This window comes from Crocuta crocuta, unplaced genomic scaffold, assembly GCF_008692635.1.
Source record: "Crocuta crocuta isolate KB4526 unplaced genomic scaffold, BGI_CrCroc_1.0 scaffold496, whole genome shotgun sequence".
Lineage (NCBI taxonomy): Eukaryota > Metazoa > Chordata > Mammalia > Carnivora > Hyaenidae > Crocuta > Crocuta crocuta.
This window is the reverse complement of record NW_027528870.1, coordinates 302,830-327,525: the sequence shown is the minus strand read 5'-3', so window position 1 is coordinate 327,525 and position 24,696 is coordinate 302,830. Positions and strand designations below refer to the sequence as shown.

General features: G+C 35.3%; 1 pseudogene; it reads right to left on the bottom strand.

Annotated features, from left to right (window-relative positions):
• Window positions 1–846: 846 nt before the first annotated feature.
• LOC144225295 (protein S100-A6 pseudogene) overlaps window positions 847–24,696 on the bottom strand; it is an 85,053-nt pseudogene continuing 61,203 nt past the window's right edge.

Here is a 24,696-nt window from a genome sequence, read left to right as displayed (position 1 = left end):
TATATATGTGTGTGTATGTATATATGTAATTCATTTTTCTTTCATATCCTGTTTCCCTAATAAAACTTAAAAAGCAATTTTTATTATTAATAATAATGGGAATTCTAGTTTAGCTCTTCCCCTTTGTATATAATATCTTTATAGTTTTAATGTTAGCTATAGTTTTAGTGTAATCATGATATGCCAAAAATATTTAACTATTCTCAATGTATTAGAAATGATTATTAACATCTCTAATTTTTATTTCAAAGAGTGAAATACTGCATTATAAAATTAATTTATATTGAAGCTACCTTTGCACTTCTAAACTCTAGGTTTTCAATTAGGTAAAACTCTAATTGGTGGTATCATGGAATTCATTTACAATGTTTCTAGTTCCATTTACTAGTATTTCCCCAGGAATTTTATATTTAAAGGAAACATTCTCTTATGATAACAGAAACTGTTTTTCTTATTTTCTTATTTAATAGAAAAATAGTGCCTCTAAGAGAGAGTATCAATTAAGTAATTGTCAGATAATTTTTCTTTAATAATTTAATCACATTATTGCAAGGGAAGGAGAGCAGAGAGAGAAAGGGAGGCATGGAATTGGAAACAGGCTCCAGGCTCTGTGCTGTCCGCGCAGAGCCTGATGCAGGGCTTGAACTCACGAACCACGAGATCATTTCCTGGGCCGAAGTCAGAGGCCCAACCGACTGAGCCACTCAGTGTCCCAATGCTTTTTTTTTTATTTGACCAAAAAAAGGTATTTATTTGACCAAAACCAAAAACAAAACAAAACAAAAAACCACTGGATTTGGCTTAGGCAGGCCTAATAGAGGGTGTCTCCACTTTCCTGATTTATTTTCAGCGCTTGAAGGCATCATTGTAGATCAAAGTCAAGGCCCTCAGGAAGAAGACATATTCCTGGAAGTTGACCACAACCTGGTTCTTGTTCTGGTCCAGGTCATCTATCAGTCCATCAGCTTCTAAATGGCAACATCCTGCAGCTCCAGGGGAATGGTGAGCTCTTTCTTTCTGATAATAGCTCCTTCAGTTCCTTTCTGCTCAGCGTCTTCTTATAACCTTCCCTGCCTGAGTACTTATGGAAGATGGTCAGGAGAAAGTCAATGGCCTGATCCAGGGGGCATACCAAGGCTGGGCACTGGGCTCAGAGTACATCCCAGGAGAGCTTCAAGGGACTGAAAAAGTACCTTTTGAATACCTGAATTCCCTAAGTGGTTGATTTCTACATATAAAGATATCAATATTTGTTTTTTTTATATTTACTCAGTAATTATTGTTCACAGAATCAAGATAAAGAAGCAGTTAGTTAATATGTACCTATAACCTGCTGAGTGATATATGAACAAATACTATTCAATATTATATACATTCTAGCAAGGATTTGGTGCTTATAAAGAATTTGGTCTTCACAACTTTGGCTTGGTCTTTTATTAGCCACTGCTTCCCAGACAAATGAGTTTCAGCCACACTGGGCATTTCTTTATTCCCTTAACTTCTTCTCTTACACATCACTCTGATTTTATTCACATCAGGTCTTCATTCTGAAATGTTCTTTCTAAATAAAACTGTAATTTTTTTTAAGCTTTAAAGCTCTATTGTAATAGTTACTTCTTCAGCTTCCACCATGAAAATACTAATTTTATATAGCTCCTTCCATGCTAATAATACATGTCTTTGACACTGGATTGTGAACTTACCTAGGATGATAACAGTGTCTTTTTATTTTGGTATCCCCAGGAACCATATAATAGGAGCTCAGTAACTACTACCATTCAGTGAATGAGTAGTATAAGAGAGTCTTCATTACAAATGTACCCTGCCCCACATATTTATAAATGGATTATAATTTAAACTAAAGAATGTCTAGTATAAAAGAAAAAAAATATATATATATATATTGTTCCTGTATATATCTTTTGTTTGACTACACTAAAATAAAATGCTAAGATTATTGTCCTAGTTGTTATAGCCGATGTTCTAGAAAGTAATGGGATATAATATCTTAAGATCATTTATGATCTCTAGCTCATATGCAACATGAAATCATGGCCTGGACTCATATGGAGAGAATGTTATAATGAATTTCCCTCGATTCACTTATTTTCAGAAACATTAAGGGGGAAATATCACATACCCACACACCTGAGCTGCCAGNAAAAAAAAAAAAAAAAAAAAAACTTCTTTCACAGTTGCTTTAGTATTAAGAATGTCCTTTTTACCCATTTGACAGAGATTTCTCACAAAATCACATGTATGTTATTCTTAGTTAAATGTAGGTATACAAGGAGAACTGTAAGATTAAGAAAAAGAAAACAGTTAAAATAATCAACTGAATTCCTCAGAGCCTTCCTTTCTTCTTTCATGGAAAGGCAAGGTAATTCAGTCATGACTTGTTAATTATTAATGCAATGTTTTTTTAATGCATGGATTATAAAATGAAATATTCCGTGTCTTCTGGCTCTGAATGTTGGATCTGAATTTAAATTTGCCCTTTTCATTCACTAGAGGCAGAGAAGCAAAGATGGGGAATGAAGAGAAAGGCACAAATGCCAGGCAGACAAAGGTGGTCAGCAGGAGAAGAGGCAGGAAATGAAAGGCAGGTGGTAGAATCAGGTTGCTAAAGGAAGCTAGATAAATCCAACGTCTTTAGTTGGTCTTTATTTAAAACCCCGAAGAGAACAAGTTAAAAAAAAGATTATAAAATAGTAAGGTTTATAGACAATTTTATTGCCTAATAGACTAACAGCAATTTAAATTATGACTGATTTACTGAATGATACCTCAAGGTAAAGAAACATCATGAGGAATGCTCATTTTTTAAATAAAAAAACCTGAATTTTTTTTGTTTTAAGTTTTTAAATGTTTATTTATTTTTGAAAGAGAGACAGAGCTCCAGTGGAGGAAGGGCAGAGAGAGAGGGAGATACAGAATCTGAAGCAGGCTCCAGACTCAGAGCTGTCAGAACAGAGCCCGACACGGGGCTCCAACTCACAAACTGTGAGATCATGACCTGAGCTGAAGTCAGATGCTTAACCAACTGAGCCACCCAGGCATACCAATACCTGAAATTTTCCTTTTTTTAAAAATGTTTATTTATTTTTTGAGAAAGACAAAGAGAGAGACAGAGTGTGAGCAGGGGAGGAGCAAAGAGAGGGAGACACAGAATGCAAAACAGGCTCCAGACTCTGAGCTGTCAGCACAGAGCCCAATGAGGGGCTCAAACCCATGAACCATGAGATCATGACCTGAGACAAAGTTGGACACCTAATCGACCGAGCCACCCAAGTGCCACTTAAATTTTCTAATTGTAAAGTTGTTTCCATGTAGGCTGGACAAGTCGAGGTTTAGGCAAAGGGAAATTATTTTGGAATTTAACATAAGTTATCAACTACAAATAAGCCACAAGCTGCTGTGAGAATTAAAAAGCATGCTTAAATAGTTATGTGAGATCCTTGCATGGTGTTACAGTATATATCTACCACTTGCCTAAAAGTTGTGCCTAATATTCTATAGAAAATAATTACAAAGTTTTTGAAGTTCAAGTGTGAACAAAGGGAATCAAATGCTTTTATTATCATGTAACATTTTGAAACTGACAACACTATAATAACTTGTGGTTTGCAGTTAACCAAATAATTTGACTCAATTTATATGTTTATATTGATATAGTAAACACAATTCAAACAGCACCATAATAATAGTGTTTTGAAATCTATTACAACAAAACAAAGCATATAATTACATATTTATGCTAGTTACTGCTAAACAATAGAACATAAGCACACAATACAAATGTTCAGAGCAAGGTTGGTAAGATTGATAAAATAAATGGCCCAAATGATAGGGGTCACTAATTCAGATTTTTCAAATGGCAAATTCTCTTTTAGGATCACATTCTTAAAGAAGCAAGTCCATTCTTTTCTCCTAATGTAAACTGACAGTTTGGCTATACTAAAAGCTACAGATAAGCAACTTTGGAAGCAGCAAAGAGGGAAGACATTTGATCAACTATGAATGAAGTGAAAGTCTTCTATTTGAACTAAAGACTGACGTACTCACTGATAACAGTAGTCTACTTTTACTGTAATAATTGAGCAATTTCCTGTTTTATCTCTCTACTATTTGATTCTATCATTTTTTGGTCCACTCGCAACTGGCCCTTCAAATATCAGTCTGATTGGTGTTATTCTATAATACCATGCTTTTGAATTTAAATCCAGGGAGCTGACTAAACAATGAAATAACAGTATTTTGAGAAATATGAGCTAAAATATACTTTTTAATCATAACCCATGAAAGAAAAACCCCTCCTACTATAATTTCATAATTCAGCCAATAGTATAAAGTCCTGATGGACAAAATGAAATCAGCCAAGTTCCTAAACAATTCATTTGGATGCACCTCCCTCAGCACCAAGCTCCACAGGTGTACAGTCCTCACTTAATGTGCTTGCATCATCAGTTACTCTTGCCTGAAATTATAATTTGAAGAGTAGGAGGTTACATATAATCAATACATTCATAAATATCACCATTTGCTTTGAACATGCTATCATTGAAATATTAACATCCTGACAATCCAGAAGAGATAAGCAAAGCACAATGCTGCTAGGTTTCATGGAACTATTTCTGAGTATTAAAAAGACAATATTTCCTAGACTTTACAATATTACTTCAATATCTTAATTGGATTCTATGGTAATTTTAATGCAAACATATCACATTGGATTGCTATGCCTCTTGCCAGATTTTTAAATTTGAAAATGAGTGTTTATATTGCTAAATTAATTCAGATTGAGACTTCCAGATGTTTATATACGTGCACAGGTGTCTACTCTCCCTGGTTCCATATGCTCATTACAAATGAATCCTGGTGTATAAGAATAAAAGAAGCCTTATATGTGAGCCCCAAACCAAGAAATGGTGCTACTCCCAAGCCAGAAATATCAAAACTTTTTAACAGTAATGGAACTAGGCCAAAGGAGACACTGAGGGTCAATCTTCTGAGCCACTTCTGAGTAAAGTTATTTTGCCTGAGAAATAAGTGGAGTAGGCTTTGGTGGATTTCCACAAAAATCCCTTTACTCACAGAGGTTGAAGACGAGAACAGATAGAGCCTGAAACAACCAGCCTCCACGCAGATGGACTATTTTTCACTGTTGCTGGTGGGCTCCATTTGGAAGCATCTATTCAAGGAAGTACCAACGATCATTCCAAATGTCAGTGGCTAGAGCAAGCAAAACACTGGCATGGGGTTGGCAAGATACAGTAAAATGTCACTGGCAGTATGATAAGAAACACCAGGCACTTTAGCATCGTGTGTAGCATGGGGAATTCATCATACTACGAACACTGCAGGGAATCTGTCAGGGTCCAGAGGGACGATTTAGAAGAAAAAAATATTTATTTCTGAGTGTGCACATAGTTTTAACTCTGTACCTATCTTCTGCATGTCTGGAAATAGTAAAATGCAATGTGAGCAGATAACGCTCCAATCTTTGACCAAACTTACTGACAAAAGTCAGATGTTTGGGAAGATTCTGCAATATAAGAAACTGCAAAGGAAGAATCTGCTGTGTCACAGCTACTGGAAGACTCTGAAGCATTTATATCCAGAGATTAAAAAAAATAAAATTGTCATTCACAGTACAAATAAGGTTTAATAGGATACTATATCAGAGAAATTAGAGCGAGCAGTAATAGAAATGCAACAATATATGATCAGAAATAGTTAATCGCTTGGTATAAAAATAATACTTTTCAAATTTAAAAGTGTAATAAATACAGTGAATGGAAGATTGGATACTACAGATAATCAAGGAAGGGGACCAAAGACAAATTCAAGAAATTCATCCAAAACTCACAGGAAAAACATCAGAGAACAATGATGTAAAGAATTGATTAGCATCCTGGTAGGTGTACAAGAAGATCAAATCTACTTATAAAATAAATTCCAGGAGAACTATAACAAAGGGGGAAAAATCAATGAAATCAACCTTCTTCAATTTTAAGAAAGACCTGAGTGTATAGAGTTCAATGCCCAAGTTCCTCCCAAAACAACTGAGAGTAAAACAAGATGTATCACTGCAAATTTATGAATTTCAAGATAAAAAGAATAATCTTTCCAATTATCTATGCTTGGAACAAAAAACCAGCTTAACTCAAATTTTGTTTCTGTGTTACTAAATACCACAAACCATTTATGCATTGTCTTTAAAGGCTTTCAGAGGAAAATGTTTATTACCCAGTCAAAAGTAATTGTGTGAGAGGACCTCAGTGGCATAGTTGGTTGAGTTCCAACTTTGGCTCTGGTAAGGGATCTCACAGTTCGTGAATTCAAGCCCTGCGAAGGACTCTATGCTGACAGCTCAGATCTTGTAGCCTGCTTCAGATTCTGTATCTCCCTCGCTCTCCAGCCCTCCCCTGCTCACATTCTGTCTCTCAAAAGTTAATAAACATTAAAAAATGTTTTAAAAAAGTAATTGTGTGAAAAGGCAACAGAGTATATTTGTAATATATGCAAGGTATGTTAAACACATTCTATTCAGTATAATTAAAGTTATACTATAACTACTTAGGAGATAAAATAATAAAACAGAAAATCACCATCATGCTATAAAAATATTAATTGCCTGATTAAAATGATAGAACAAAATGTAAATAATTACTGTTAGTTATAAATAAAACCTATGAAAATCTCAAAAATTATTCTTGAAAAAATAGATGTAAATAAAAATGAAAAATAAAAATTAAAGTAAAATGGATTCAGCAATCAAGACAACATGAATGAAAATTGAAATTGATATAAGAAGGGAGAGGAAGGACAATTTGTTTTTACTTGGACAAGGGATAATATATTCAACGTAGAAAATGCATATGATGGCAGCACATAGCAAAACTACAGCTGAGATCAACCTCTTCAGTCTCTTATAATTCTAGACATAAAAATTATGCAGAAAAATGACTGCAAAGAAATGAAATACAGGAACAGAAAAAGTAATATTATAACATTTGTGACAAAACAAAATTAATATTATCACATTTGTGACAAAACAAAATAAAAACAAAACAAAATATTTTCCCTCAAGTATATTGAGGGAAAGATAGAACAGCTCTGGGTTCTCACTTGGAAATGAACTTGTCAAAGAAGTACCAATGGAAACATGAAATGTGTCATGTCTTTAGATACAATTCAAAACAAATTTCTGTGACTGTGTAATTTGGCTGTTAATACTGATAAAAATAAATTTTACCAGAGTCACAAAAACATGTATTTTTTTTGAGCCTTTGAACTTTAATGCAAGCTTCTTGAAGAACATGAATCATATCTGATTTCATTTGCAATTTTCAGAGTGTGTAGCACATGCTAAGCACTCAAGTATTTGAGGGTTTGAATGAAAATCCACTGTAATAACCATGTACATTTATTTTCATGTGCCTCTTTACAAAGGTGAGTCTATAATCTGAGACACATCACACTTAAATTCATTTAAAAGTGATTTGGCTATGCATTTGTTCAGGGCATATATCCTTTAAAAAAAAAAAAAAACTAATGTCATGCTGCATTATAGACCATTAGTTACATTTAGTGAATGCTTACCAAGTGATAGGCCAAGCACAGAGGGCTAATCTAAATGAGTGGTACATATAAAAGCAGGTCATTGTGCTTTCCAACATATTACATTTCAAACTACAAATATGACAAACTTTTTTTTGGGGGGTGGGAAATAAACTGTTCCTTTTCTTCTATTCTCCACACAAAGCCAGAGTGATCTTTTCAAAACATGAATCAGTTCATGTCACTGCCTTACCTTCTAATGATTCCCATTATACTTAGGATCTAATGAAACTTCTAAGGCTGCAAATCTTCTATTACCCAGCCACAGTCACTCTTGATGTCATCTTCTCACAGCTTTTTGTCCTTGTTCACAACATTCCAGACTCCCTGACATTCTTTTTCTTCCTCAAAAACTTTCAAAGTCTTAGTTCCTGCAATTTCCTCTGCTAGTGACACTTTATCTTATGTTCTTCACAATGCTGCCTTCTTTCCATCATTTAGGTTTCAGGTCAAATATTACATCCTCTAACAGGGCGACCTATGTAAAAATCCCTTCTAAATCCTATGTAAAGATCCCTCTCTGACCCATAACTCTATTATATTTTCTTAGTACTGATCAGCCGCTGATAATAATCTCATGCTTGTGTAGTTTTATTTGTTAATTGTCTCTCTTCTGTTACATTCCATTAAAATGCAAGCTACATGTGAGACATTATATGCATGGCTCAGCACTGTGCCCACATCTGGAACAATGAAAGGTGCTCAAAATATATGTGAATAGATGAATGTAGAAGTCTTTCTGCTCTTTTAACTTAACCCCAGAAAATAAATAACAAGGGCACATATGAGGAATGTATATGGTAGCCTACTAATAAAGATATTAATTTGATTTATATAACAATAATCATGCATGCTCAGGAAGGAACCTTTTAGTATTTAGTTAAATGATGATGGTACTGATCACAAGATTAACCAGGATCATCTAAATCAAGTTTAATTAATTAGACATTTATAGTGCTCAGTACTGTTGGTCCACAAGACAGAGTAAGATATTTGAAGCTAACTTCTAGTCTTACAATTAGCAGCAACCTTTTCCAGGGCATTGCCAAAATACTAGTAGCAGTGGAAATCAGACTGCCTAGAGATCAGGCAAAGAGCAAATTTGTAACTGGAAGCTCTTTATATAAACTACAGGATCAAGGTTTTGGAACTAATTGAAGACAGAGGTATAGCTTAGTAATTACAGTAGAGGCCTAGTTTAAAATAGTTTGTTTTTTTGTCTGTTTAGTTGGTTGGTATGTTTATGTGTTTGTTTACCTGTAAAAGAAAGGGAGAGGAAGTGGAGTACTTTTTAAAGACATTGCCAAAGGACTCAGTAGAAATGAAATGATAATACAAAAGGGGAAGTGAATGGATGAATTTCAGTGTCAATTGGAGTCTGATTGAGACTTACCTTTGAAATAGAATCAATTTTTTATCGCAAGCTTGATTATTACCAACATCTAGGAACATTCATCCTTTCTTAACAGTCTTTTAGATGCATGGAAAAAAATAATATGGCTTTCACATGTGCATTTGTATTTCAAATCATTAAGGTAGAGAGAGTCTCACATCAGGGGAATATAGCTGTTCTACTGAAAATACTGATAAAATTAGTAATCTTCAATTGGTACCTAAGGCATTAACAAGTATTTATAATATATAGATATTGTGTAATAATTATTATCTATGGGTGTTTTAAATAATTATTTCATGACATCCTGTTACCCAAAAAAGAAAGAGAAAGAGAGAAAGAGAAAGGAAGGGAGAGAGGAAGGAAGGAAGGTAGGTAGAGAGAGAGGGAGAGGAAGGAAGAAAAAAGAAAGAGAGAAAAAAAATAAAAATCTAGAGCCTAATCATTGACTAAACCTACTTTTAAAATTCTCTACAGTGTTTGCATACTTTTGTATTTTTATTTAGAATTCCCCCACAAGACACAGAGAAATAAATTGTGTTATGAAAATCAGTAGTGAAGAAAATTTGAAATTCAGATGTTTTACATAAATATAGAGGGTATATCATGTATTCTGTATCACCCTAAATCCAAGAAGACAGCATTTTGTTTCCTGAATTATTCCCAAAAAGCTCTTAAGCCTTTGGTAAAAAAAAGAACCAAATATTGTTCTCACGCTTAAAATTTATCAATGTAAAAGTATTTTCAGTGAGTATAATTGCTTATATAATTCTATTATTTAATTCACAAATGTTCATTCATCAAAACCCTTTGTCACAAATCTGGCACATCTGATATGAGATGCAACAGTAGACCTAAAAGGTATATTAAACATTTTCCCTTTTATTTCTGTTGAAATCTTTTTTTTTTTTTTTGTCTTTCATTTTCTCTGGCCCTAATTTCCAGAGGAAGATTCCTGAAACAAGCAACATTAGGAAATATTCACAAATGTATTAAGCACTTAGCACATGACAATGATTATGCTAAGAGCTTGGGATACAACAGGAATAAAAATGATAAAGATACTGTCCTCATGTAATGCAAGTTGCATAGATGGAAAACAAATTATAATGTTTATTTTATTTTTTATTTTATTTCTTTTCTCTTTTCTTTTCTTTTATTATCTTATTTCTGAGAGAGAGACAGAGCACAAGGGGTGAGGGGCAGAGAAAGAGGGAGACACAGAATGCGAAGCAGGCTCCAGGCTCTGATCTGTTGGCACAGAGTCTGATGTGGGGCTCAAATTCATGAGTTGTGAGATTATATGACCTGAGCTTAAGTTGGTTGCTTAAGAGACTGAGTCACCCAGGTGCCCCAGAAAACAAATTATAAACAATAGACAATAAACAAGTAAATAATAAACAATGATAAAGTTTTTTTTTTTTTAATTTGGCACAAACTGAGGAACAAAATTTAACCTGAACTAATGTCCCAAATCCCACTAAGGCTAGTATATTATACATAATGTATAACATATAATCTTCCTAAAATGCAAAAAGTCTAAATTCCAAAACACACCCAGTCCCAAAGATTGTGGACTTAGTGTAAAAAAGCAGAATGGGGAATGAAGATTACAATTTTAGACACATGGTCAGGATAGGCCACATGAGGTGGGGTGAGTGGTACTTCACCTTACCCTAAACACATGTCTACTTGGAACATATTATTAGGATTTTATTTGGAAATAGGATCTTTGCAGAAGTAATTTACATCTTAAGATGGGATCATTCTAGATTTAGGGTGGGCACTTAATCTAAGGACAGATGACCTTACAAGAGAAAGGCAGTGGGACATGTGGGGCACAATTAAACAAAAAGAAAGGCCATATGAAGATGGTGGCAGAGACTGGAGTTATGAAGCTATGAGCCAAGAAATGCGAAGATGACAACAGAATCTGGAAGAGAGGCATCGAATGGAGTCTCCCTCAGAGCCTTCAGAAGGAACGAACCTTATTGCTACAAACTTAATGTTTATGTCTTCCTGCGTCCCCCACCAAAATTCATACGTTAAAGCCTAATCCCCAGGGTAATGGTATTTGGAAGTGGGGACTTTGGGAGTGATAATGTCATGAGGGTGAAGCCTCATGAATGGGATTAGTGCCCTTATAAAGGAGACTCCAAAGAGCTTCCTCACCCATGCAGTTATGTGAGGCTACAGTGGGAAGACAACAGTGGTCTATGAACCAGAAAACAGACCTTCACCAGACAAGAGAACTGCCCACGACTTTATCTTAGACTTCACAGCCTCCAGAAGGGTGAGAAATAAATTTTTATTGTCTCTATACCAGCTGTGCTATGGTATGTTGTTATAGTGGCCTGAACAGACTAAGATAGTGATTTCAGATTTCTGACTTTTAGAACTAAGAAAGAGTAAATTTCTATTGTTTTAAGTCCCTCAACTTGTGTTCATTGGTTATTGTATCCCTAAGAAACTGATATACCTAATTAAGAAAGCATTATTTGAGCAAAGTCAAAATAGGTAAAAGACTCAAGCCAAGTGGATGTCTATGAGGAGAACAATAAGAGGAAGAGAAAGCTAGTATAGGGTCCTAAAGTAGAAGCATATCAGGTTAACTGTAGGATGGCTACTATGACTGTGTTGGCAATAAGTTGTAAGGAGGCCAAGGCAAAAGCAGAAAACCAGTTATGACACTAGTGAAATAGTGAAAACAAGAGATGATGGTAATTGAGACTATAGTGGTATTGGTGGAAGTGAGGAGTAGTCAAACTATGGATGTATCTGAAGGCATAAACATTAACATTTCCCAATGAACTAAATGTAGGCTAGAGAGAGAGAGAGAGAGAGAGAGAGAGAGAGAGAGAGAGAGATTGAGAGAGAGTTTCTGTGTTTTATGCTTTGAATTTTCTTTAGGCTAAGCAACTGAAAGAATGGAGTTCCTTTCTACTGAAAGGTGGTGTACCACAACAGGTTTCGGGGAGATTATCAGAAGGATAGCATAGTTTCAAGGTGCCTGGGTGGCTCAGTCACTTAAGCATTTGACTCTTGATTTCGGCTTAGGTCACAATCTCATGGTTTCAGGAGTTTGAGCAACATGTAGGGCTCTGAGCACTGAATGCGCGGAATGTGCTTGGGATTCTTCCTCTCTCTCCATCCCTCTCCTGCTCATGCTATCTCTATATCAAAATAAATAAATAGGGGCGCCTGGGTGGCTTAGTCGGTTAAGCGTCCGACTTTCGCTTAGGTCATGATCTCACGGTTCGTGGGTTCGAGCCCCGCGTCGGGCTCCGTGCTGACTGCCAGCTCAGAGCCTGAAGCCTATTTCAGAGTCTGTGACTACCTCTCTCTCTGACCCTCCCCTGCTCACTCTGTCTCTCTCTCTCTCCTAGAAATAAATAAAAAATTTAAAAAATAAATAAATAAACTTAAAAAAAGAAGCATAACATAGTTTGAGATGTGTGTTAAATATCCAAGTATAGATGTTGAGTACCTATTTGCCCATATGAGTCTAGGGTTAAGGAAAACAGTCAGAAGTGGAAATGGAAAGTTGAAAACTGTTAACATAGAGCTGGTATGGGATCACTAAAGAGGAAGGAAAGACAGAAGAGGTCCAAGGACTGACTCCTGGGAACTCCAACTTTAAGAGATAAACCTGCAAAGATTTCCAAGAAATGGCTAGTAAAGTAAGAAGAAACCAAGAAAGTGTGATACACTAAGTCCAAAGTAAGGAGGAAAGAGTGATCAACACTGTCAAATGCTGCTGGTAGATCAAGTAAGATAAGGATTAAGAATTTACTAATGAATGAACTTAGAGATGAAAGTAATTTAGTAACCTAGATAAGATAATTTTAGTAATTGTTCTAAGCAAATGCCTGACAGAATTGGGCTTAAAATAAAATAGGATGAAAAAAATAGGAAACAGCAACTAGGGACATTTATTTAAAGAAGTTTTTCTATAAGGAAGTAAGAAAAATGAAGCTGTAGCTGGTGGGATGAGAAGTGAGAACAGGGAAATTATGATTAATGTTATTTACTTGAATTTTAAAATAAAGATGTTTAGAGTTCTTTTAAAGCAAATGATCACATAAAAGACATTGGTAGATGTATAAAACCTTAATGCATAGAATGTTAATAATCACATGGAAAAGAAAATAATTTGTGGGTGCCTAGGTGGTTCAGTTGGTTAAGCATCAGACTTTGTCTCAGGTCATGATCTCACAGTTATGATTTGAGCTCCACATCAGGCTTTGTGCTAACAGCTCAGAGTTTGGAGCCTGCTTTGTGTCCCTCTCTCTCTCCCTACCTGGTTCATCCTCTGTCTCTGTCTCATAAAAATAAATAAACATTAAAAAAAGTTTTGTACATTTATTAAATATAGAAGCCCATATATAAAATTCTTTGGGGGCACAAGGGTGGTACAGTCAGCTAAGCATTAGACTCTTGATCTTGGCTCAGGTCATGATCCCAGTGTTGTGAAATCAAGGCCCATATCTGGCTTCATGCTGAGTGTGGAACCTGCTTAAGATTCTCTCTCTCCCTTTCTGTCCCTCTCTCCCACTTGCACTCTCTCTCAATAAACAAACAAACAAACAAATTTATTTTTAAAACAAAAAAAAAATACCTTGGAATCTCTATTTGTATAGAAGGCCATTTATGCTTCTATAAACTCAAACAAACAAACAAACAAACATCAATGCTATTTGGCTTATCCTGTCCTGGAAAATTTTATAAAATCTGTCTCATACAGAGTTTCATAAAATAACTTTAACTAAACATGCTTACTGAGATTGAAGAATCATAGTAAGACAGAATTTTATATGAACACTGACAGCAAAAAAAGGCCTGCAGGAAAGTGTAGCATTGCACACTGAGTTCTCTTCTTTATGCATTGTTTTAATAAAAAAGAACAAAGAAACATGTGGCTCCTCTTTCATCTAACTAACCATTTTTTATCTTACGTGTCTTCTAAGGCACACTAATTATGAGAAAGAGAGTCAGATATCAGATATGACTTCCTTAATGAATAATAGGAGAGTGGGGCTAGGAGGAAGGTGAGAGAACAGAATGAAACTTTCCTTGCTGTAGTGTACTGTGACAGAAAGAAAAGAACATATTGAGCTTACTGCCAGAGAGAACAAATCTAGAGTAATTTTGTCCTCACAAATGGATCAAACAATCATCACAGTCACTAGATATACAATAACATGAGACACCTAATCCCAGGAGGCAAGACCTATAAATTAAGGTCCTTTGAAACCCTTACCCCAGAAATTAAAATTTTGGTAATGTTTTAGATTTTTCACAGGAACATATTCTTTCATGAAATTTTGGGAAGTTTTGGCAGGCTAGGCCATATATTTTCCTATAAGAAAAGAATTCAACAATTTGGTCCAATCCCATTAAGATGCAAATAATAATAATAGAAAGATTTACTTGGAAAAAAATGCTCATTAATACATAGAAACCTTTCATCCAGGTAGTTCTCAGTCTACCAATCAATAATTTACTGCATGCTCAGTTTAAGCATTATACTTAATCATTTAAACACTGATTTTTCTCAAAGTATCTTATTAATTTTAATCTTTAAGATCTTATTAGATTGTGCCTGCGTATTTCTCACTCTAGTATATATTCAGAGTTAATTGCAAAGTGTTTCAAAATCAAATGCTAAGTAATCAAATTTGAGGATTCCAGTGTATCACTTTGTATTCTTTTTTAAGATGATTTCCTGTCAAATGTATATATAAAACCTAACATTTCAATAGAACACTTTTGGTTTTAGAAGTACCCTAAAATCATCACATATAACTCCAGGAGTCTCCTCTATATCATTCTTAATTAATAGCAGATCAGCTTAATGCTGGGCATATCTGTTTGTAAGGAATTCACTGCCTTATGATAGTAAATTTCTGCTTCTCTTAGAAGGAAAAATCACATCATCTTTAAACTATACAAAAATCTTTCCTTACATTCAAGTAAACCTCTTGCTTTGTAGCTATACTATTTATTGTTTTTTGTACTTCCTCTTTGCAATTCCTTAACAATTCTAATTTATATCCCACATTACGTATCTTCAAACACTTAAGACAGCTATAGACTTTAAAAGGTATGGCTCTTTAACCTAAGGAAAATGCATTTATAATAAAATGAATGCCAAAAATCAAAGCTGAAAGGTAATAAAAAGTCCTGGAAGTAAGCAGTTATAGTCGAAATGATGTTTTTAATTTTGCTGTTGCATTTAGTATTTGTTTGCTTGTTTTTGGGGTGATGTGAGGGGGCTGTTTGCAGATGTGTAATATTGGCAGAGTTGAAAACTGAGCACAGACTGAGGAAATCTCTATTTACTCAATATGCTGATTTATAAAAGGAGGCCTCGAATCGAGATGACTGGAGAGAGATTTAATTTAGCTCTAAGAATACATTGATAAACTTCTTAAGTTTGCTGTTACACTGAATTACCAAGATACAAAATTTGATGGAGAAAGAAGGGAAGGGAGTATTAGCTTAGATGCAATATATATAAAAATGGAACTCAAGAGTCTAAGTCACTTGTTGGAATGGCACAAGTTATGTACTGAATGTTTGTGTCCTCCCAAAATTCATATGCCAAAGCCCAAACCCCCAGTATGATGGCATTTGGAACTGTGACTTCTGTGAAATAATTAGGTTTAGCTGAGGTCATGAGGGTAGGCCCCATGATTTGATTACTGTCCCTATAAGAAGAGGAAGAGAGACAAGATTGATCTCTCCCTCTCTGCCATGGGAGAACACAAGAGAAGGCAGCCATCTGGAAGCCAGGAAGAGGGTTCTCACGAGGAAAGGAATCTGCAGGTGCCCTGATCTTGGAATCCCTAGTCTCCAGAACTGTGAAAAACAACTTTCTGGGGTTTAAGACACTCAGCCTATATGGCATTCCTTTATAGCAGCCTGAGCTAAGACAATACACAGCTAAGACCTCAAACCAAATACCTCCCTTTAGGACATCCTACAAAACATGGCTAAAATGCAATAGAACAGAAGAAGATTAAAAAAAAAAAACTCATTAATATAGTCAATAGAACTTATTTAGCTATGAAGATTTTCAGGCGATGGAATTCCAGCCAATTCCTGACCCAGTAAATGAGGAAAAATTGTAGAAGTGGGTAGAACAAGACTTTAGCTTTATAATCTCAACTGATGTCATCTATGTGATATTTTTGAAGAATATATAACAGATATAATTGCACAAAAACCTATTACCCAGTTATGCTTAAAATTCCACCATTAAAATATATCAATATATTGTGAAGAATTTTATTGGATAATTTTATGCTGAAGTTACATAAGGTTATATGATGGAAAGCACAGAAGGGAAAGAGGCTATAGGGTGAATAACCTTACAAGGAAATGTAGCAAGAAGCTGAAGAGTAAAAACAAATACAAAAACTTCAACTATTCCACAACTGTTTTCAAGGGTCTTGTCTCTTTTATTGTTTTATTCTGATGGAGTCAGAATAAGCACAAAAACCCTATTCAGTATCCTTCCCTATCTTTGTACATACCATAATGAAGAGATGAGATTCTTACATTTTTGTGTAAAATATATCATTCTGCCTGCTGATGTTCAAGATTATGTGTGCTATTGATATCCAATTATATTAAAATGTTATATATTATAACATGCATGATGGAAATAAATCTGGTTGAAGTATTAGATTTTTATGTAAGTATCAAAACATACATTTTAATATTTTCCAAAAGATCACAGGATTTCACTTTGATCCATTTTTAAGTGGATTAATAACCATAACTTAAAAAAATAAAGTATTAATATGAGCACTATAAAAGTATTTTTATTTCTGATAAGCATTTATCTCTATAGATAGCACTTTCACATTCAGTTTTAATGGTCCATTTGAAATAAAAAATAGGCACATAACACTCTATCTTAATCCACACTGGCAATATGCTACTTTTATTTTTGAGATTGTTTTAAGTGCTGATCAAAAAGTGCAGAAAATTCTTTACATTGGATTTTATAGTGTGTATTATTATTTTAGTCACAATTAAGGGATACATATTTTTTTCTTAAGTTTATTTATTTTTCAAGACAGAGTGCATGCATGAGCAGGGGAAGGACAGAGAAAGATGGAGAGAGAGTCCCAAGCAGGTTCTGTGCTGTCACCACAGAGCCAGATATAAGATCAAGAGTCAGACACTTAACCAACTGAGCCACCCAGGCACCCCAGAATTTTTTTCTTAGAAAATAGTACATAGTTTTGTTTCTCTGGGGAAAAGTTAGTAAGTCTTAACATGAAAGCATTAGAACATCAAGTGAATTACACAATTTTTGATACAGAAAAGACTTTAGAAATCATCTTAATGCTGTTTGGATTATGAATTCCTTTAAAATCTATTTCCCCGTCTGAAAAAAATGTATATGTAAATGTATATATTAAATCCTTAAAATAAATATATTAAATATAAATTCTTAATCTTGGGGTCTGTCAACTAGTGGTCATGGAAAGATTTTGAAAAGTCTATAACTCTGTCTGTGAACATCTCTATGCAAATGTTTGTGTGTGTCTACACAGTGAATGATTATTTTATCATCTAAAATCTACTTTTTTACTCCTGCTTTCTGAATGTTTCTGAAAAGTAGTGAGCAATTAATGACACTTGTATTAAATTTATTATTTTATTACCTATAAAATATCAGGCATCCTAGAAGTGGAGAGAGTGATACCAAGGGCTAAATGTGTTCTTAAAACGAACTGGATGACGTTGGATTTTTTCCCAATCATGAATTTTAACAAACCAGGCTCTCTCTCCTCTCAGCAGCTGAGTAAGTTGTTCAGTAGTCAAAAAATCACATCTCCCAAGACAGATGCTTATTGCTTCCACTCATATAAATAGGACATTTGTAAAATAAGTAGCAAAAAATATACCATAAATTGCAATGTACTTCATTTATGTAGACCCCCAGTCAAGTAATTTTTTCTTGAGCATTCACCAACTCAATGATGCTTTTATATGCATATAGACTATCCTTATACCCCAGAACCCTAGGTATAATCTCTTGAGGCCAAAACTTGCCATGAGATGTCATTCACATAAAACGCCTGTAGTCATAGCACACATGTTTTGTCAACCTGTACATTCTTAATCGCTTTGCTGTGCACCTGCTGCAATGCAACCTGTCAATTTGGCAGGAAAGTGGGCCAGGAAATCCCTATGCTGCCTTCTTGTCCACTATACAAGTATTTTAACATGGCACATTGAGTATCAGTAGGGGGGACTATAGACAAGAGGCAATGATATTTTGTTCTCATATAAGAGCAAATTTGTGAAGAAAATCTGGTGCTTTCCACAAAAGCCGCTCACCTAAACTGTGGTTAACATCTTTGATGTGTGCACATCTGCTCACGTGCAATCTAGTGAATGGGAACAAAGCCTAGACTATACAGGCACACATGTTCTGAGATGAAGTAAAAACAGCACACAACCATCCACTCTGTTTAAAATTTAGCTAGCCTTAAAACTCAGTGGTTATCAGGGGATTGGAAACATGTTATGCCAGCTCAGAAAAGCAAAGTCAGAACTCCAGTAGATGATGTTTACTGGGCACATCCTATGAGTTAACAACTACAATTTCCCACAGATAGTAGTCATGCCACAATGCCTTTGTTCAAATGGTTTCTTATCCCTGAAGTAAACTGTCCATTTATTTGACAGCGGAATCTTTCATTTAAGGAGGAATCAAATATCACCTCTCCACTTAAACTTCCCTCCTTCCATTTATTTGCTCTCAGGCATGAAGACTTATGTACATATGGTAACTTAAAAACTGATAATTGCTTTAGATATTGTTGTGAGAATAAAATCAGGTAACTTAAATAATATCCCCAGGATTAGTACCTTGCATATAGTAGCCTTTCCATACCTCCTTTTACAAACATGAACTTTATAAAATGCCTAAATCCTATGACTAATGTTTGTTCAGAGGTACTATACTGGCGAAGGCACTTTATTTCACATAATTCTCAATGTATACCCTTGGAGAAAGTTATAATGTGGATGAGACACAGTCTACACCTATCGTTGGTTTTTCTTCAATGTTGAAAATTAAACAAAAAATACATTTGGGTTTCTGGGTTGCCTGGATGGCTCAGTCAGCTGAGCATTCAATTCTTGATTTTTGCTCAGGTCATGATCCCAGGATGGTGGAATGGAGCCCCATGTCCAGCTCCACACTGAGTGAGGAGACTGCTTAGGATTCTCTCTCTTTCTCTCTCTCTCTCTCTGCCCCTTCCCTTGCTCCTGCACTTTCTCGCTCTCTAAAAATATTAAAAATTTAAAAATAAATTTGGGTTTGAAAATCTTGCCCACACTTGACATGTCTAAAAATTAACTGCCTATAACATATCCCTAAAAGATTATACCTCCTCCATATGTGTAAACATTTCAGCGGAATCTAGAAAACAGCCTCCAAATTAAAGCACAGTTTGGAAAAAACTGCACTTTCTTAATAAAGAAATAGAATTCTGTATTTTAAAAGTTATATTTTGAGTTGTAGGGGTTTTTTTTTATATAAAGCTAAATTAAATTGATTTGTGTAAACCATTGCATCCAGAGCCACTGCTAAGGGCATTATGTACATGGAACGCTTAACAGACTCTTTTACCAAGGGATTTAATTATATTGAGGGTTAGAAAGAAAAGGGTAGGGAAGAAATGGTTGAAGATTACTACTCATTAGTTCCTACTGTGGGAAGGTAGGGGGTTCCTTGTGGCAAGAGAAGTCAATATAGACTCCCTGCTGATGTTCTAAAAATAGTATCTTAATGACTGGGGTTATAAAGATACCAAGGCCCTCAAACTGACCACACAAGGCATCTCAGTATCCAAGTAAATGACCATACCTTTTTAATTAGATCCCAAAGTTCAAGAGGGAGTAAATCTATAATGTTGTCAGAGAATTCTGAAGTTCCATAAGCAATATATCTATATATTTATATATAGATATACTATATCTATATAGTCTATTACTGATATCTATATAGTATATAGTCTACACTGTGTGTGTGATTCTCACTATCTCTATATAGAGATATAGAGACAGAGACAATGAGAGGGACACACACACACAGACATGACTGTAAGATACTGTGATTCATGACTCATTGAATGTAGCTTCAAAAGTTCTTAATATTATAGGTGGTATATAATTATATGTCCGTAAATATTTGTTGAATGAATATGTAATAATAAATTTGGTATGTTTAAATTCTAATACTAATCTACTTAACATTAAATGCTCTTAACTTGGAAAGACTTTGCAACTTGCTGAAAATGACAACTTAAGAAGTCCATATCTAACCAAAACTATCATTACATGAGTCCTACAGACATGTGTTTCAATCCCAAGCCTACCACCTAGATCCTATATACTCCAGGGACTTTATTAATCTCTCTGAGTCTTCTGTAAAATGGAGAAACCAAGACCTATTCTCACATGGAGGATGTGAGCCTTAAAACTGACCATTTAGGGCAGAAGACATGAACAGACACTTCTCCAAAGAGGACATCCAGATGGCCAACAGACACATGAAACGATGCTCAGCATCCCTCCTCATCAGGGAAATACAAATCAAAACCACACTGAGATACCACCTCACACCAGTCAGAGTGGCTAAAATGAGCAAATCAGAGAACTCTAGATGCTGGCGAGGATGTGGAGAAACGGGCACCCTCCTACACTGTTGGTGGGAATGTAAACTGGTACAGCCCCTCTGGAAAACAGTGTGGAGGTTCCTCAGGAAACTAACAATAGAACTCCCCTATGACCCAGCAATAGCGCTGCTAGGAATTTACCCAAGGGATACAGAAATGCTGAGGCATAGGAGCACATGTACCCCAATGTTCATAGCAGCACTCTCCACAATAGCTAAAACATGGAAAGAGCCTAAGTGTCCATCAACAGACGAATGGATCAAGAAGATGTGGTTTATCTATACCATGGAATACTACATGGCAATGAGAAACAATGAAATCTGGCCATGTGTAGCAACATGGATGGACCTTGAGGGTGTTATGCTGAGCGAAATAAGTCAGGCAGAGAAGGACAAATATCATATGTTTGCACGTATAGGAGGATTAGGAGGAACTTGACGGAGGAACAAGGGGGAGAAGAAGGGCGGAAATGGTGGGGGAAAGGGAGAGAGGCAAACCATGAGAGACTCTTGAATGCTGACAAAAACTGAGGACTGATGGATGTGGGGGGGAGGGGGGGAGGGCATGGAGGAGGGCACTTTGGGGATGAGCACTGAGTGTTATGTGGAAACTAATTTGACAATAAACTAAACTATTTGTAAAAAAAAAAAAAAAGAAAAACAACTGACCATTTAATGTGTTTAAAGATGTCCATCCCCTAATAAAAGTTTAGCATATAGTAACTATCATCATCATCATCATCACCATCATCAATGTTAGATATTTGTTTAATTTTAACAGGATGGAGGTTTTTTACCTATTTTACTGATTCAAGGATGAAAAATGATGAAATGAACACTTTCAAAATGGTAAATGCAACATTCATCACTCTGTGTAAGTTTGGAAAACCGTAAACATACTTTTTTAAGTTCCTGATTAAGCCCTCTTATTTTTGTACTAAAGTCATAGAGATAATAAAGCATACCATTTAGAGAATAACTTTCTTTAAAAAAGGTAATGTATTTCTTAACTCATATGTGTACTTCTAGTTTCTAGCAGAAAGTTGTTCAGAGGAGATCTTTACATCTCCTAACATTTAAGTGACTCAAGTGCTACCAAAAGTATCCTTTATTGTACAGGTACTACCTTTGATTCTTCTGAAATTCTTCACTTTTAGTCTATATGTCACACTTTCATTGGCTACAGAACAAGAAAGAAACAACTTTCTGATGTCAGATGCTGAAGATCAATAGCTATTTCCCAAAGTTTATAGCATAATTAAAATGTGTAACAGGAATAATTTTCTCTTTAAACCCTAAGGCTAAGCCTAGAATTATTGACTAAGTCAAAGTTATGTGGTGTAACATTTTTTATTATGTTTATGGATAATATAAAGGAGTTTACGGCTTTTACATGTAATTTGTTAAGTTAAAAACACTGAAGAGGAAATATCCATTGCATCAGCAAAGCATCAATTGTTTAAAAACCTCTTTAAGGTATATTTTGTAGAGGTAAATCTATATTCCTTTATTCCAGTCTGTGGTCACCTAAAGCTTCAAACTGAAGGTTAATGGTCAAAACATTCTTGAATTTAGTAGAATCCATTTACTTCAAACTACTTCTTCAGAGGTTTATCACCTTCAATAAAAGTGCCAGGAATGCAGGTATGATGAAAATATCATAAGGATGTGTGAGTAGGTAGGACAAGAAGAATCAGGATGTACCCAAACAAAAACACTATTTGTATACATGAGGTTAAGTAAGTTTGTGCAAAATACAGTATCTATAGAAAAACAGATATATCAGTTTTGGAATGGGCTGGGAATAAAATATTCTTTCCAGTATTCAAATTTAACAGTCACTAATTTTTGTGTATGGATATAAATGGCAACTATTTGAAACATTCCTTGGGCAGTCCTGTGTTTTTGTTTTTGTTTGTGTTTGTGTTTGTTTTTTTTTTTTAATGTAGTTCTTTTAAAATGATACACCTGGGAAATGTGGTGATTAAGAAGCAATGAAGTCAGATATATCCTAGATTTAAATCACAGCTTTGTCTCTCATTAGTATTTACTAAATGTCCAATTGTATTGCTTGCCCTTTTCATTATCAATGTTAATAACAATCAAACAAACTCTATTCCTAAGCATCTTAAAATTTTTGAGTGGATAAAAACTGACCCAACCTTACTTTGCTTTCTTCAAGCAGAGTCAAATGAAGTGTGTCCCTATCATCCCAGTTTCAAAGCTACATTCATGCTGTAAGGCCAGTGTTACATATGGGTAGTTTCCAAGTGTTGCATGGATGAGAAGATACCACTATAAAAGCTTACTGGCAGTGAAGCCTGGGTACTCCATTGTTTTTCAAAAGCTGGATGATTTTATAATAAAACATACTCCCTCTTCTAGTCTGCTATCATCAAGGGGCATGCAATCTGAGAATAATAGCTGGAGTAGGTTTACTGGGAGGTGCTACATGTTACAGTGTAAATCTTCCAGAATTAACAATCTCTGACTCTGCAGACAAGCCAAAAACACACACTCAGATCCCTATGAAAACTGGTTTAATCATCAGCCAGCATTTTGTTTTCCCTGTTCATTCCCATATTCACTGACACTATCTCCTAAATTCTCTGGCCAGATTTTTTATTTTTCTTTCATGGACTCAATGCCTCACACACATCCCCACCCTAACTGCTGGATGAACTCATCCTTTATTGCAAAGATGCAGCCCGTTGGCATAAGCTCTATCACCCACTCCACTCTGTAACTTAGCAAATCTGTCTTCTTATTCTTCTTTGTAGAAAGTTGCCCTCCTGCTCCTCTTTAAAGTTACTCTAAAAAGACTAAGTCCTCATCTTCATCAGACACACCCTTATTTTAGCCCCTTCGCCTTCTCCCCCAACACTACTTCCTCATTTGTGGAAAAGGAAGATGGTATCTACTCATAGATTTGTTGCAAGGGAACTACGTCCTTCATTCACTCTTCTGTTTCCCACGCCCCAGCTATGGCCCTTTCCCACAGCACAATCTCCTTCCAGGTCCTACTGCCTGACTTCATGACTTCGTCTTTTCCTTTTACCTCATCCTTGATAATTCTCCAGTTGTTTCTTCCTCATACCCCACCTTAATTCTGAGTTTGAATCACCAGATACTACCAATGACTATTCTGACATTTGAGATTTTTCACTATTTTACTCCCCACTATGCACTTCCCTGCAAACACTGTCTTCTGTATCTTCTTTTTGTCCCTTGACTCAATCCCCATTTCTTTCATTTTTGCTCACTAACTTCAGATTTCAGAGGTTAGTGTTTTCTATCACCTGTCTTCCCTTCTTACTTTAACATCCATCTTTGTATAATCTCACCTACTCACAGTGGCATCTGTGACTTAAGTTTTAGTAATTTCCAACTGTTTAATTCCATTCTAGTTTTCTCTGCCAAGGTCTACTATCATTTTTGTTGCTTAAGTCCTGGACATTTTCATCAATATAAAACACTTATAGTTTAAAGACATTTTCTTTTCTTTTTTTATTTTTTAAACATTTGTTCATTTTTGAGAGACAGGGAGAAACAGAGCATGGAGGGGGAGGGGCCAAAAAAGAGGGAGACACAAAATCTGAAACAGGCTCCAGGCTCTGAGCTGTCAGCACAGAGCCCTACACGGGGCTTGAACCAACAAACGGTGAGATCATGACCTGAGCTGAAGTCAGATGTGTAACCAAGTCATGCAGGGGCCCCTAAGCCATTTTCTTTAAAACAATTTCCTATTTCTCTAAACTGTTCCCCGTCCTACATTCCCTAAATTAGCTAACAGGAAGATCCTCTCTGCCACCTAAGCCAGAAATCTAGTTTCCACAAGCTCTTCCTTCTGCTGCACTAAATAAAGCAAATACCAATTTCACCTCAAGTATCACTCAAATACATTTTATTTTTGTCAAATCCCACCATTAGGACATGAACTCAGCTTTCCATTACTATGTGATGAGGGACGATG